Genomic DNA, 15,373 nt, shown 5'->3' with positions numbered 1-15,373 from the left:
TTTCACACAAATGGACCCAGAATGATGTGAAATAGTGCTTCGTGCAACATAATTCTGGGTGCCATTTACAAACCATAAGTGCTAATGACTCCATTCCTTTTTGTGGTTGTAGGGGCTGTTGATTGGAGTACACTAAAATAAACTTGATCTCTCTAGGACATTCAGAAGCCAAGTTATAAGCCCACACATGTGTAACTGGACTACTTCTTTAAATTGACACCAGATCCGGTGACCTTTGGGACATGGTTTGACCCCCTTAGGAAAGTGCTATCATCATGAAACGTTCAGATCACTTACAACTCAATAGATTCTAACTTCCTGTAACGTTTCAGTCTGATTGGACCTTGTTTTCACACAAATGAACCCAGAATGATGTGAAAGTGTGCTTCGTGCAACATAATTCTGGGTGCCATTTAAAAACCATAAGTGCTAATGACTCCATTCCTCTTTGGGGTAATGGGGGCTGTTAACTGGAGTACTCTAAAACAAACCTGACCTCTCTAGGATATTCAGAAGCCAAGTTATAAGCCCACAAATGTGTAACTGGACTACTTCTTTAAAGTGACACCAGGTCCGGTGACCTTTGGGACATGGTTTGACCCCCTATAGGAATGTGCGATCATCATGAAACGTTCAGATCACTTACAACTCAATAGATTCTACCTTCTTGTAACGTTTCAGCCTGATTGGACCTTGTTTTCACACAAATGGACCCAGAATGATGTGAAATTGTGCTTCATGCAACATAATTCTGGGTGCCATTTACAAACCATAAGTGCTAATGACTCCATTCCTTTTTGTGGTTGTAGGGGCTGTTGATTGGAGTACACTAAAACAAACCTGATCTCTCCAGGACATTCAGAAGCCAAGTTATAAGCCCACAAATGTGTAACTGGACTACTTCTTTAAAGTGACACCAGGCCCGGTGACCTTTGGGACATGGTTTGACCCCCTATAGGAATGTGCGATCATCATGAAACGTTCAGATCACTTACAACTCAATAGATTCTACCTTCTTGTAACGTTTCAGCCTGATTGGACCTTGTTTTCACACAAATGAACCCAGAATGATGTGAAATTGTGCTTCGTGCAACATAATTCTGGGTGCCATTTACAAACCATAAGTGCTAATGACTCCATTCCGTTTTGTGGTTGTAGGGGCTGTTGATTGGAGTACACTAAAACAAACCTAACCTCTCTAGGACATTCAGAAGCCAAGTTATAAGCCCACAAAGATGTAACTGGACTACTTCTTTAAAGTGACACCAGGCCCGGTGACCTTTGGGACATGGTTTTACCCCCTATAGGAATGTGCGATCATCTTGAACCATTCAGATCACTTACAACTCAATAGATTCTACCTTCCTGTAACGTTTCAGCCTGATTGGACCTTGTTTTCACACAAATGGACCCAGAATGATGTGAAATTGTGCTTCGTGCAACATAATTCTGGGTGCCATTTAAGAACCATAAGTGCTAATGACTCCATTCCTTTTTGTGGTTGTGGGGGCTGTTGATTGGAGTACACTAAAACAACCCTGATCTCTCTAGGACATTCAGAAGCCAAGTTATAAGCCCACAAAGGTGTAACTGGACTACTTCTTTAAAGTGACACCAGGCCCGGTGACCTTTGGGACATGGTTTGACCCCCTATAGGAAAGTGCTATCATCATGAAACGTTCAGATCACTTACAACTCAATAGATTCTACCTTCCTGTAACGTTTCTGCCTGATTGGACCTTGTTTTCACACAAATGAACCCAGAATGATGTGAAATTTTGCTTCGTGCAACATAATTCTGGGTGCCATTTACAAACCATAAGTTCTAATGACTCCATTCCTTTTTGTGGTTGTAGGGGCTGTTGATTGGAGTACATTAAAACAAACCTGACCTCTCCAGGACATTCAGAAGCCAAGTTATAAGCCCACAAATGTGTAACTGGACTACTACTTTAAAATGACACCAGATCCGGTGACATTTGGGACATGGTTTGACCCCCTTAGGAAAGTGCTATCATCATGAAACGTTCAGATCACTTACAACTCAATAGATTCTACCTTTCTGTAACGTTTCAGCCTGATTGGACCTTGTTTTCACACAAATGAACCCAGAATTATGTGAAATTGTGCTTCGTGCAACATAATTCTGGGTGCCATTTAAAAACCATAAGTGCTAATGACTCCATCCCTTTTTGTGGTTGTAGGGGCTGTTGATTGGAGTATACTAAAACAAACCTGATCTCTCTAGGACATTCAGAAGCCAAGTTATAAGCCCACAAATGTGTAACTGGACTACTTCTTTAGACACCAGATCCGGTGACCTTTGGGACATGGTTTGACCCCCTTAGGGAAGTGCTATCATCATGAAACCTTCAGATCACTTACATTTTAATAGATTCTACCTTCCTGTAATGTTTCAGCCTGATTGGACCTTGTTTTCACACAAATGGACCCAGAATGATGTGAAATTGTGCTTCGTGCAACATAATTCTGGGTGCCATTTACAAACCATAAGTGCTAATGACTCCATTCCTTTTTGTGGTTGTAGGGGCTGTTGATTGGAGTACACTAAAACAAACCTGACCGCTCTAGGACATTCAGAAGCCAAGTTATAAGCCCACAAATGTGTAACTGGACTACTTCTTTAAAGTGACACCAGATCCGGTGACCTTTGCGACATTGTTTGACCCCCTTAGGAAAGTGCTATCATCATGAAACGTTCAGATCACTTACAACTCAATAGATTCTACCTTCCTGTAACGTTTCAGCCTGATTGGACCTTGTTTTCACACAAATGAACCCAGAATGATGTGAAATTGTGCTTCGTGCAACATAATTCTGTGTGCCATTTACAAACCATAAGTGCTAATGACTCCATTCCTTTTTGTGGTTGTAGGGGCTGTTGATTGGAGTACATTAAAACAAACCTGATCTCTCTAGGACATTCAGAAGCCAAGTTGTAAGCCTACAAAGATGTAACTGGACTACTTCTTTAAAGTGACACCAGGCCCGGTGACCTTTGGGACATGGTTTTACCCCCTATAGGAATGTGCGATCATCTTGAAACGTTCAGATCACTTACAACTCAATAGATTCTACCTTCTTGTAGCGTTTCAGCCGGATTGGACCTTGTTTTCACACAAATTGACCCAGAATCATGTGAAATTGTGCTTAGTGCAGCATAATTCTGGGTGCCATTTAAGAACCATAAGTGCTAATGACTCCATTCCTTTTTGTGGTTGTAGGGGCTGTTGATTGGAGTACACTAAAATAAACCTGATCTCTCTAGGACATTCAGAAGCCAAGTTATAAGCCCACAAATGTGTAACTGGACTACTTCTTTAAATTGACACCAGATCCGGTGACCTTTGGGACATGGTTTGACCCCCTTAGGAAAGCGCTATCATCATGAAACGTTCAGATCACTTACAACTCAATAGATTCTAGCTTCCAGTAACGTTTCAGCCTGATTGGACCTTGTTTTCACACAAATGAACCCAGAATGATGTGAAATTGTGCTTCGTGCAAAATAATTCTGCGTGCCATTTACAAACCATAAGTGCTAATGACTCCATTCCTTTTTGTGGTTGTAGGGGCTGTTGATTGGAGTACACTAAAACAAACCTAACCTCTCTAGGACATTCAGAAGCCAAGTTATAAGCCCACAAAGGTGTAACTGGACTACTTGACACTTGGCCCGGTGACCTTTGGGACATGGTTTGACCCCCTATAGGAATGTGCGATCATCTTGAAACGTTCAGATCACTTACAACTCAATAGATTCTACCTTCTTGTCGCGTTTCAGCCGGATTGGACCTTGTTTTCACACAAATTGACCCAGAATGATGTGAAATTGTGCTTCGTGCAACATAATTCTGGGTGCCACTTACAAACCATAAGTGCTAATGACTCCATTCATTTTTGTGGTTGTAGGGGCTGTTGATTGGAGTACATTAAAACAAACCTGATCTCTCTAGGACATTCAGAAGCCAAGTTATAAGCCCACAAATGTGTAACTGGACTACTTCTTTAAATTGACACCAGATCCAGTGACCTTTGGGACATGGTTTGACCCCCTTAGGAAAGTGCTATCATCATGAAACGTTCAGATCACTTACAACTCAATAGATTCTACCGTCCTGTAACGTTTCAGCCTGATTGGACCTTGTTTTCACACAAATGGACCCAGAATGATGTGAAATTGTGCTTTGTGCAACATAATTCTGGGTGCCATTTAAAAACCATAAGTGCTAATGACTCCATTCCTTTTTGTGGTTGTAGGGGCTGTTGATTGGAGTACACTAAAATAAACCTGATCTCTCTAGGACATTCAGAAGCCAAGTTATAAGCCCACAAATGTGTAACTGGACTACTTCTTTAAATTGACACCAGATCCGGTGACCTTTGGGACATGGTTTGACCCCCTTAGGAAAGTGCTATCATCATGAAACATTCAGATCACTTACAACTCAATAGATTCTACCTTCCTGTAACGTTTCAGCCTGATTGGACCTTGTTTTCACACAAATGAACCCAGAATGATGTGAAATTGTGCTTCGTGCAACATAATTCTCGGTGCCATTTACAAACCATAAGTGCTAATGACTCCATTCCTTTTTGTGGATGTAGGGGCTGTTGATTGGAGTACACTAAAACAAACCTGACCTCTCTAGGACATTCAGAAGCCAAGTTATAAGCCCACAAAGGTGTAACTGGACAACTTCTTTAAAGTGACACCAGGCCCGGTGACCTTTGGGACATGGTTTTACCCCCTATAAGAATGTGCGATCATCTTGAAACCTTCAGATCACTTACAACTCAATAGATTCTACCTTCTTGTAGCGTTTCAGCCTGATTGGACCTTGTTTTCACACAAATGGACCCAGAATGATGTGAAATTGTGCTTGGTGCAACATAATTCTGGGTGCCATTTACAAACCATAAGTGCTAATGACTCCATTCCTTTTTGTGGTTGTAGGGGCTGTTGATTGGAGTACATTAAAACAAACCTGATCTCTCTAGGACATTCAGAAGCCAAGTTATAAGCCTACAAAGATGTAACTGGACTACTTCTTTAAAGTGACACCAGGCCCGGTGACCTTTTGGACATGGTTTTACCCCCTATAGGAATGTGCGATCATCTTGAAACGTTCAGATCACTTACAACTCAATAGATTCTACCTTCTTGTAGCGTTTCAGCCGGATTGGACCTTGTTTTCACACAAATTGACCCAGAATCATGTGAAATTGTGCTTAGTGCAGCATAATTCTGAGTGCCATTTAAGAACCATAAGTGCTAATGACTCCATTCCTTTTTGTGGTTGTAGGGGCTGTTGATTGGAGTACACTAAAATAAACCTGATCTCTCTAGGACATTCAGAAGCCAAGCTATAAGCCCACAAACGTGTAACTGGACTACTTCTTTAAATTGACACCAGATCCGGTGAGCTTTGGGACATGGTTTGACCCCCTTAGGAAAGCGCTATCATCATGAAACGTTCAGATCACTTACAACTCAATAGATTCTAGCTTCCAGTAACGTTTCAGCCTGATTGGACCTTGTTTTCACACAAATGAACCCAGAATGATGTGAAATTGTGCTTCGTGCAAAATAATTCTGGGTGCCATTTACAAACCATAAGTGCTAATGACTCCATTCCTTTTTGTGGTTGTAGGGGCTGTTGATTGGAGTACACTAAAACAAACCTAACCTCTCTAGGACATTCAGAAGCCAAGTTATAAGCCCACAAAGGTGTAACTGGACTACTTCTTTAAAGTGACACTTGGCCCGGTGACCTTTGGGACATGGTTTGACCCCCTATAGGAATGTGCGATCATCTTGAAACGTTCAGATCACTTACAACTCAATAGATTCTACCTTCTTGTAGCGTTTCAGCTGGATTGGACCTTGTTTTCACACAAATTGACCCAGAATGATGTGAAATTGTGCTTCGTGCAACATAATTCTGGGTGCCACTTACAAACCATAAGTGCTAATGACTCCATTCATTTTTGTGGTTGTAGGGGCTGTTGATTGGAGTACATTAAAACAAACCTGATCTCTCTAGGACATTCAGAAGCCAAGTTATAAGCCCACAAATGTGTAACTGGACTACTTCTTTAAATTGACACCAGATCCAGTGACCTTTGGGACATGGTTTGACCCCCTTAGGAAAGTGCTATCATCATGAAACGTTCAGATCACTTACAACTCAATAGATTCTACCTTCCTGTAACGTTTCAGCCTGATTGGACCTTGTTTTCACACAAATGGACCCAGAATGATGTGAAATTGTGCTTTGTGCAACATAATTCTGGGTGCCATTTAAAAACCATAAGTGCTAATGACTCCATTCCTTTTTGTGGTTGTAGGGGCTGTTGATTGGAGTACACTAAAATAAACCTGATCTCTCTAGGACATTCAGAAGCCAAGTTATAAGCCCACAAATGTGTAACTGGACTACTTCTTTAAATTGACACCAGATCCGGTGACCTTTGGGACATGGTTTGACCCCCTTAGGAAAGTGCTATCATCATGAACCATTTCGATCACTTACAACTCAATAGATTCTACCTTCCTGTAACGTTTCAGCCTGATTGGACCTTGTTTTCACACAAATGAACCCAGAATGATGTGAAATTGTGCTTCGTGCAACATAATTCTGGGTGCCATTTACAAACCATAAGTGCTAATGACTCCATTCCTTTTTGTGGTTGTAGGGGCTGTTGACTGGAGTACACTAAAACAAACCTGACCTCTCTAGGACATTCAGAAGCCAAGTTATAAGCCCACAAAGGTGTAACTGGACAACTTCTTTAAAGTGACACCAGGCCCGGTGACCTTTGGGACATGGTTTTACCCCCTATAAGAATGTGCGATCATCTTGAAACCTTCAGATCACTTACAACTCAATTGATTCTACCTTCTTGTAACGTTTCAGCCTGACTGGACCTTGTTTTCACACAAATGGACCCAGAATGATGTGAAATAGTGCTTCGTGCAACATAATTCTGGGTGCCATTTACAAACCATAAGTGCTAATGACTCCATTCCTTTTTGTGGTTGTAGGGGCTGTTGATTGGAGTACACTAAAATAAACTTGATCTCTCTAGGACATTCAGAAGCCAAGTTATAAGCCCACACATGTGTAACTGGACTACTTCTTTAAATTGACACCAGATCCGGTGACCTTTGGGACATGGTTTGACCCCCTTAGGAAAGTGCTATCATCATGAAACGTTCAGATCACTTACAACTCAATAGATTCTAACTTCCTGTAATGTTTCAGTCTGATTGGACCTTGTTTTCACACAAATGAACCCAGAATGATGTGAAAGTGTGCTTCGTGCAACATAATTCTGGGTGCCATTTAAAAACCATAAGTGCTATTGACTCCATTCCTCTTTGGGGTAATGGGGGCTGTTAACTGGAGTACTCTAAAACAAACCTGACCTCTCTAGGATATTCAGAAGCCAAGTTATAAGCCCACAAATGTGTAACTGGACTACTTCTTTAAAGTGACACCAGGTCCGGTGACCTTTGGGACATGGTTTGACCCCCTATAGGAATGTGCGATCATCATGAAACGTTCAGATCACTTACAACTCAATAGATTCTACCTTCTTGTAACGTTTCAGCCTGATTGGACCTTGTTTTCACACAAATGGACCCAGAATGATGTGAAATTGTGCGTCATGCAACATAATTCTGGGTGCCATTTACAAACCATAAGTGCTAATGACTCCATTCCTTTTTGTGGTTGTAGGGGCTGTTGATTGGAGTACACTAAAACAAACCTGATCTCTCCAGGACATTCAGAAGCCAAGTTATAAGCCCACAAATGTGTAACTGGACTACTTCTTTAAAGTGACACCAGGCCCGGTGACCTTTGGGACATGGTTTGACCCCCTATAGGAATGTGCGATCATCATGAAACGTTCAGATCACTTACAACTCAATAGATTCTACCTTCTTGTAACGTTTCAGCCTGATTGGACCTTGTTTTCACACAAATGAACCCAGAATGATGTGAAATTGTGCTTCGTGCAACATAATTCTGGGTGCCATTTACAAACCATAAGTGCTAATGACTCCATTCCGTTTTGTGGTTGTAGGGGCTGTTGATTGGAGTACACTAAAACAAACCTAACCTCTCTAGGACATTCAGAAGCCAAGTTATAAGCCCACAAAGATGTAACTGGACTACTTCTTTAAAGTGACACCAGGCCCGGTGACCTTTGGGACATGGTTTTACCCCCTATAGGAATGTGCGATCATCTTGAACCATTCAGATCACTTACAACTCAATAGATTCTACCTTCCTGTAACGTTTCAGCCTGATTGGACCTTGTTTTCACACAAATGGACCCAGAATGATGTGAAATTGTGCTTCGTGCAACATAATTCTGGGTGCCATTTAAGAACCATAAGTACTAATGACTCCATTCCTTTTTGTGGTTGTGGGGGCTGTTGATTGGAGTACACTAAAACAACCCTGATCTCTCTAGGACATTCAGAAGCCAAGTTATAAGCCCACAAAGGTGTAACTGGACTACTTCTTTAAAGTGACACCAGGCCCGGTGACCTTTGGGACATGGTTTGACCCCCTATAGGAAAGTGCTATCATCATGAAACGTTCAGATCACTTACAACTCAATAGATTCTACCTTCCTGTAACGTTTCTGCCTGATTGGACCTTGTTTTCACACAAATGAACCCAGAATGAAGTGAAATTTTGCTTCGTGCAACATAATTCTGGGTGCCATTTACAAACCATAAGTGCTAATGACTCCATTCCTTTTTGTGGTTGTAGGGGCTGTTGATTGGAGTACATTAAAACAAACCTGACCTCTCCAGGACATTCAGAAGCCAAGTTATAAGCCCACAAATGTGTAACTGGACTACTACTTTAAAATGACACCAGATCCGGTGACATTTGGGACATGGTTTGACCCCCTTAGGAAAGTGCTATCATCATGAAACGTTCAGATCACTTACAACTCAATAGATTCTACCTTTCTGTAACGTTTCAGCCTGATTGGACCTTGTTTTCACACAAATGAACCCAGAATTATGTGAAATTGTGCTTCGTGCAACATAATTCTGGGTGCCATTTAAAAACCATAAGTGCTAATGACTCCATTCCTTTTTGTGGTTGTAGGGGCTGTTGATTGGAGTATACTAAAACAAACCTGATCTCTCTAGGACATTCAGAAGCCAAGTTATAAGCCCACAAATGTGTAACTGGACTACTTCTTTAGACACCAGATCCGGTGACCTTTGGGACATGGTTTGACCCCCTTAGGGAAGTGCTATCATCATGAAACCTTCAGATCAATTACATTTTAATAGATTCTACCTTCCTGTAATGTTTCAGCCTGATTGGACCTTGTTTTCACACAAATGGACCCAGAATGATGTGAAATTGTGCTTCGTGCAACATAATTCTGGGTGCCATTTACAAACCATAAGTGCTAATGACTCCATTCCTTTTTGTGGTTGTAGGGGCTGTTGATTGGAGTACACTAAAACAAACCTGACCGCTCTAGGACATTCAGAAGCCAAGTTATAAGCCCACAAATGTGTAACTGGACTAATTCTTTAAAGTGACACCAGATCCGGTGACCTTTGCGACATTGTTTGACCCCCTTAGGAAAGTGCTATCATCATGAAACGTTCAGATCACTTACAACTCAATAGATTCTACCTTCCTGTAACGTTTCTGCCTGATTGGACCTTGTTTTCACACAAATGAACCCAGAATGATGTGAAATTGTGCTTCGTGCAACATAATTCTGTGTGCCATTTACAAACCATAAGTGCTAATGACTCCATTCCTTTTTGTGGTTGTAGGGGCTGTTGATTGGAGTACATTAAAACAAACCTGATCTCTCTAGGACATTCAGAAGCCAAGTTGTAAGCCTACAAAGATGTAACTGGACTACCTCTTTAAAGTGACACCAGGCCCGGTGACCTTTGGGACATGGTTTTACCCCCTATAGGAATGTGCGATCATCTTGAAACGTTCAGATCACTTACAACTCAATAGATTCTACCTTCTTGTAGCGTTTCAGCCGGATTGGACCTTGTTTTCACACAAATTGACCCAGAATCATGTGAAATTGTGCTTAGTGCAGCATAATTCTGTGTGCCATTTAAGAACCATAAGTGCTAATGACTCCATTCCTTTTTGTGGTTGTAGGGGCTGTTGATTGGAGTACACTAAAATAAACCTGATCTCTCTAGGACATTCAGAAGCCAAGTTATAAGCCCACAAATGTGTAACTGGACTACTTCTTTAAATTGACACCAGATCCGGTGACCTTTGGGACATGGTTTGACCCCCTTAGGAAAGCGCTATCATCATGAAACGTTCAGATCACTTACAACTCAATAGATTCTAGCTTCCTGTAACGTTTCAGCCTGATTGGACCTTGTTTTCAAACAAATGAACCCAGAATGATGTGAAATTGTGCTTCGTGCAAAATAATTCTGCGTGCCATTTACAAACCATAAGTGCTAATGACTCCATTCCTTTTTGTGGTTGTAGGGGCTGTTGATTGGAGTACACTAAAACAAACCTAACCTCTCTAGGACATTCAGAAGCCAAGTTATAAGCCCACAAATGTGTAACTGGACTACTTCTTTAAATTGACACCAGATCCAGTGACCTTTGGGACATGGTTTGACCCCCTATAGGAATGTGCGATCATCTTGAAACGTTCAGATCACTTACAACTCAATAGATTCTACCTTCTTGTAGCGTTTCAGCCGGATTGGACCTTGTTTTCACACAAATTGACCCAGAATGATGTGAAATTGTGCTTCGTGCAACATAATTCTGGGTGCCACTTACAAACCATAAGTGCTAATGACTCCATTCATTTTTGTGGTTGTAGGGGCTGTTGATTGGAGTACATTAAAACAAACCTGATCTCTCTAGGACATTCAGAAGCCAAGTTATAAGCCCACAAATGTGTAACTGGACTACTTCTTTAAATTGACACCAGATCCAGTGACCTTTGGGACATGGTTTGACCCCCTTAGGAAAGTGCTATCATCATGAAACGTTCAGATCACTTACAACTCAATAGATTCTACCGTCCTGTAACGTTTCAGCCTGATTGGACCTTGTTTTCACACAAAAGGACCCAGAATGATGTGAAATTGTGCTTTGTGCAACATAATTCTGGGTGCCATTTAAAAACCATAAGTGCTAATGACTCCATTCCTTTTTGTGGTTGTAGGGGCTGTTGATTGGAGTACACTAAAACAAACCCTGACCTCTCTAGGACATTCAGAAGCCAAGTTATAAGCCCACAAAGGTGTAACTGGACAACTTCTTTAAAGTGACACCAGGCCCGGTGACCTTTGGGACATGGTTTTACCCCCTATAAGAATGTGCGATCATCTTGAAACCTTCAGATCACTTACAACTCAATAGATTCTACCTTCTTGTAGCGTTTCAGCCTGATTGGACCTTGTTTTCACACAAATGGACCCAGAATGATGTGAAATTGTGCTTGGTGCAACATAATTCTGGGTGCCATTTACAAACCATAAGTGCTAATGACTCCATTCCTTTTTGTGGTTGTAGGGGCTGTTGATTGGAGTACATTAAAACAAACCTGATCTCTCTAGGACATTCAGAAGCCAAGTTATAAGCCCACAAATGTGTAACTGGACTACTTCTTTAAATTGACACCAGATCCAGTGACCTTTGGGACATGGTTTGACCCCCTTAGGAAAGTGCTATCATCATGAAACGTTCAGATCACTTACAACTCAATAGATTCTACCGTCCTGTAACGTTTCAGCCTGATTGGACCTTGTTTTCACACAAATGGACCCAGAATGATGTGAAATTGTGCTTTGTGCAACATAATTCTGGGTGCCATTTAAAAACCATAAGTGCTAATGACTCCATTCCTTTTTGTGGTTGTAGGGGCTGTTGATTGGAGTACACTAAAACAAACCTGACCTCTCTAGGACATTCAGAAGCCAAGTTATAAGCCCACAAAGGTGTAACTGGACAACTTCTTTAAAGTGACACCAGGCCCGGTGACCTTTGGGACATGGTTTTACCCCCTATAAGAATGTGCGATCATCTTGAAACCTTCAGATCACTTACAACTCAATAGATTCTACCTTCTTGTAGCGTTTCAGCCTGATTGGACCTTGTTTTCACACAAATGGACCCAGAATGATGTGAAATTGTGCTTGGTGCAACATAATTCTGGGTGCCATTTACAAACCATAAGTGCTAATGACTCCATTCATTTTTGTGGTTGTAGGGGCTGTTGATTGGAGTACATTAAAACAAACCTGATCTCTCTAGGACATTCAGAAGCCAAGTTATAAGCCTACAAAGATGTAACTGGACTACTTCTTTAAAGTGACACCAGGCCCGGTGACCTTTGGGACATGGTTTTACCCCTATAGGAATGTGCGATCATCTTGAAACGTTCAGATCACTTACAACTCAATAGATTCTACCTTCTTGTAGCGTTTCAGCCGGATTGGACCTTGTTTTCACACAAATTGACCCAGAATCATGTGAAATTGTGCTTAGTGCAGCATAATTCTGGGTGCCATTTAAGAACCATAAGTGCTAATGACTCCATTCCTTTTTGTGGTTGTAGGGGCTGTTGATTGGAGTACACTAAAATAAACCTGATCTCTCTAGGACATTCAGAAGCCAAGTTATAAGCCCACAAACGTGAAACTGGACTACTTCTTTAGATTGACACCAGATCCGGTGACCTTTGGGACATGGTTTGACCCCCTTAGGAAAGCGCTATCATCATGAAACGTTCAGATCACTTACAACTCAATAGATTCTAGCTTCCAGTAACGTTTCAGCCTGATTGGACCTTGTTTTCACACAAATGAACCCAGAATGATGTGAAATTGTGCTTCGTGCAAAATAATTCTGGGTGCCATTTAAAAACCATAAGTGCTAATGACTCCATTCCTTTTTGTGGTTGTAGGGGCTGTTGATTGGAGTACACTAAAACAAACCTAACCTCTCTAGGACATTCAGAAGCCAAGTTATAAGCCCACAAAGGTGTAACTGGACTACTTCTTTAAAGTGACACTTGGCCCGGTGACCTTTGGGACATGGTTTGACCCCCTATAGGAATGTGCGATCATCTTGAAACGTTCAGATCACTTACAACTCAATAGATTCTACCTTCTTGTAGCGTTTCAGCTGGATTGGACCTTGTTTTCACACAAATTGACCCAGAATGATGTGAAATTGTGCTTCGTGCAACATAATTCTGGGTGCCACTTACAAACCATAAGTGCTAATGACTCCATTCATTTTTGTGGTTGTAGGGGCTGTTGACTGGAGTACATTAAAACAAACCTGATCTCTCTAGGACATTCAGAAGCCAAGTTATAAGCCCACAAATGTGTAACTGGACTACTTCTTTAAATTGACACCAGATCCAGTGACCTTTGGGACATGGTTTGACCCCCTTAGGAAAGTGCTATCATCATGAAACGTTCAGATCACTTACAACTCAATAGATTCTACCTTCCTGTAACGTTTCAGCCTGATTGGACCTTGTTTTCACACAAATGGACCCAGAATGATATGAAATTGTGCTTTGTGCAACATAATTCTGGGTGCCATTTAAAAACCATAAGTGCTAATGACTCCATTCCTTTTTGTGGTTGTAGGGGCTGTTGATTGGAGTACACTAAAATAAACCTGATCTCTCTAGGACATTCAGAAGCCAAGTTATAAGCCCACAAATGTGTAACTGGACTACTTCTTTAAATTGACACCAGATCCGGTGACCTTTGGGACATGGTTTGACCCCCTTAGGAAAGTGCTATCATCATGAAACATTTCGATCACTTACAACTCAATAGATTCTACCTTCCTGTAACGTTTCAGCCTGATTGGACCTTGTTTTCACACAAATGAACCCAGAATGATGTGAAATTGTGCTTCGTGCAACATAATTCTGGGTGCCATTTACAAACCATAAGTGCTAATGACTCCATTCCTTTTTGTGGTTGTAGGGGCTGTTGACTGGAGTACACTAAAACAAACCTGACCTCTCTAGGACATTCAGAAGCCAAGTTATAAGCCCACAATGGTGTAACTGGACAACTTCTTTAAAGTGACACCAGGCCCGGTGACCTTTGGGACATGGTTTTACCCCCTATAAGAATGTGCGATCATCTTGAAACCTTCAGATCACTTACAACTCAATAGATTCTACCTTCTTGTAGCGTTTCAGCCTGATTGGACCTTGTTTTCACACAAATGGACCCAGAATGATGTGAAATTGTGCTTCGTGCAACATAATTCTGGGTGCCATTTACAAACCATAAGTGCTAATGACTCCATTCCTTTTTGTGGTTGTAGGGGCTGTTGATTGGAGTACATTAAAACAAACCTGATCTCTCTAGGACATTCAGAAGTCAAGTTATAAGCCCACAAATGTGTAACTGGACTACTACTTTAAATTGACACCAGATCCGGTGACCTTTGGGACATGGTTTGACCCCCTTAGGAAAGTGCTATAATCATGAAACATTCAGATCACTTACAACTCAATAGATTCTACCTTCCTGTAACGTTTCAGCCTGATTGGACCTTGTTTTCACACAAATGAACCCAGAATGATGTGAAATTGTGCTTCGTGCAACATAATTCTGGGTGCCATTTACAAACCATAAGTGCTAATGACTCCATTCCTTTTTGTGGTTGTAGGGGCTGTTGATTGGAGAACACTAAAACAAACCTAACCTCTCTAGGACATTCAGAAGCCAAGTTATAAGCCCACAAAGGTGTAACTGGACTACTTCTTTAAAGTGACACCAGGCCCGGTGACCTTTGGGACATGGTTTTACCCCCTATAGGAATGAGCGATCATCTTGAAACGTTCAGATCACTTACAACTAAATAGATTCTACCTTCTTGTAGCGTTTCAGCCTGATTGGACCTTGTTTTCACACAAATGGACCCAGAATGATGTGAAATTGTTCTTCCTGCAACATAATTCTGGATGCCATTTACAAACCTTAAGTGCTAATGACTCCATTCCTTTTTGTGGTTGTAGGGGCTGTTGATTGGAGTACACTAAAACAAACCTGATCTCTCTAGGACATTCAGAAGCCAAGTTATAAGCCCACAAATAAGTAACTGGACTACTTCTTTAAATTGACACCATATCCGGTGACCTTTGGGACATGGTTTGACCCCCTTAGGAAAGTGCTATCATCATGAAACGTTCAGATCACTTACAACTCAATAGATTCTACCTTCCTGTAACGTTTCAGCCTGATTGGACCTTGTTTTCACACAAATGAACCCAGAATGATGTGAAATTGTGCTTTGTGCAACATAATTCT

This window comes from Nothobranchius furzeri, chromosome 13 (genome assembly GCF_043380555.1).
Source record: "Nothobranchius furzeri strain GRZ-AD chromosome 13, NfurGRZ-RIMD1, whole genome shotgun sequence".
Lineage (NCBI taxonomy): Eukaryota > Metazoa > Chordata > Actinopteri > Cyprinodontiformes > Nothobranchiidae > Nothobranchius > Nothobranchius furzeri.
This window is presented reverse-complemented; position numbering follows the sequence as displayed.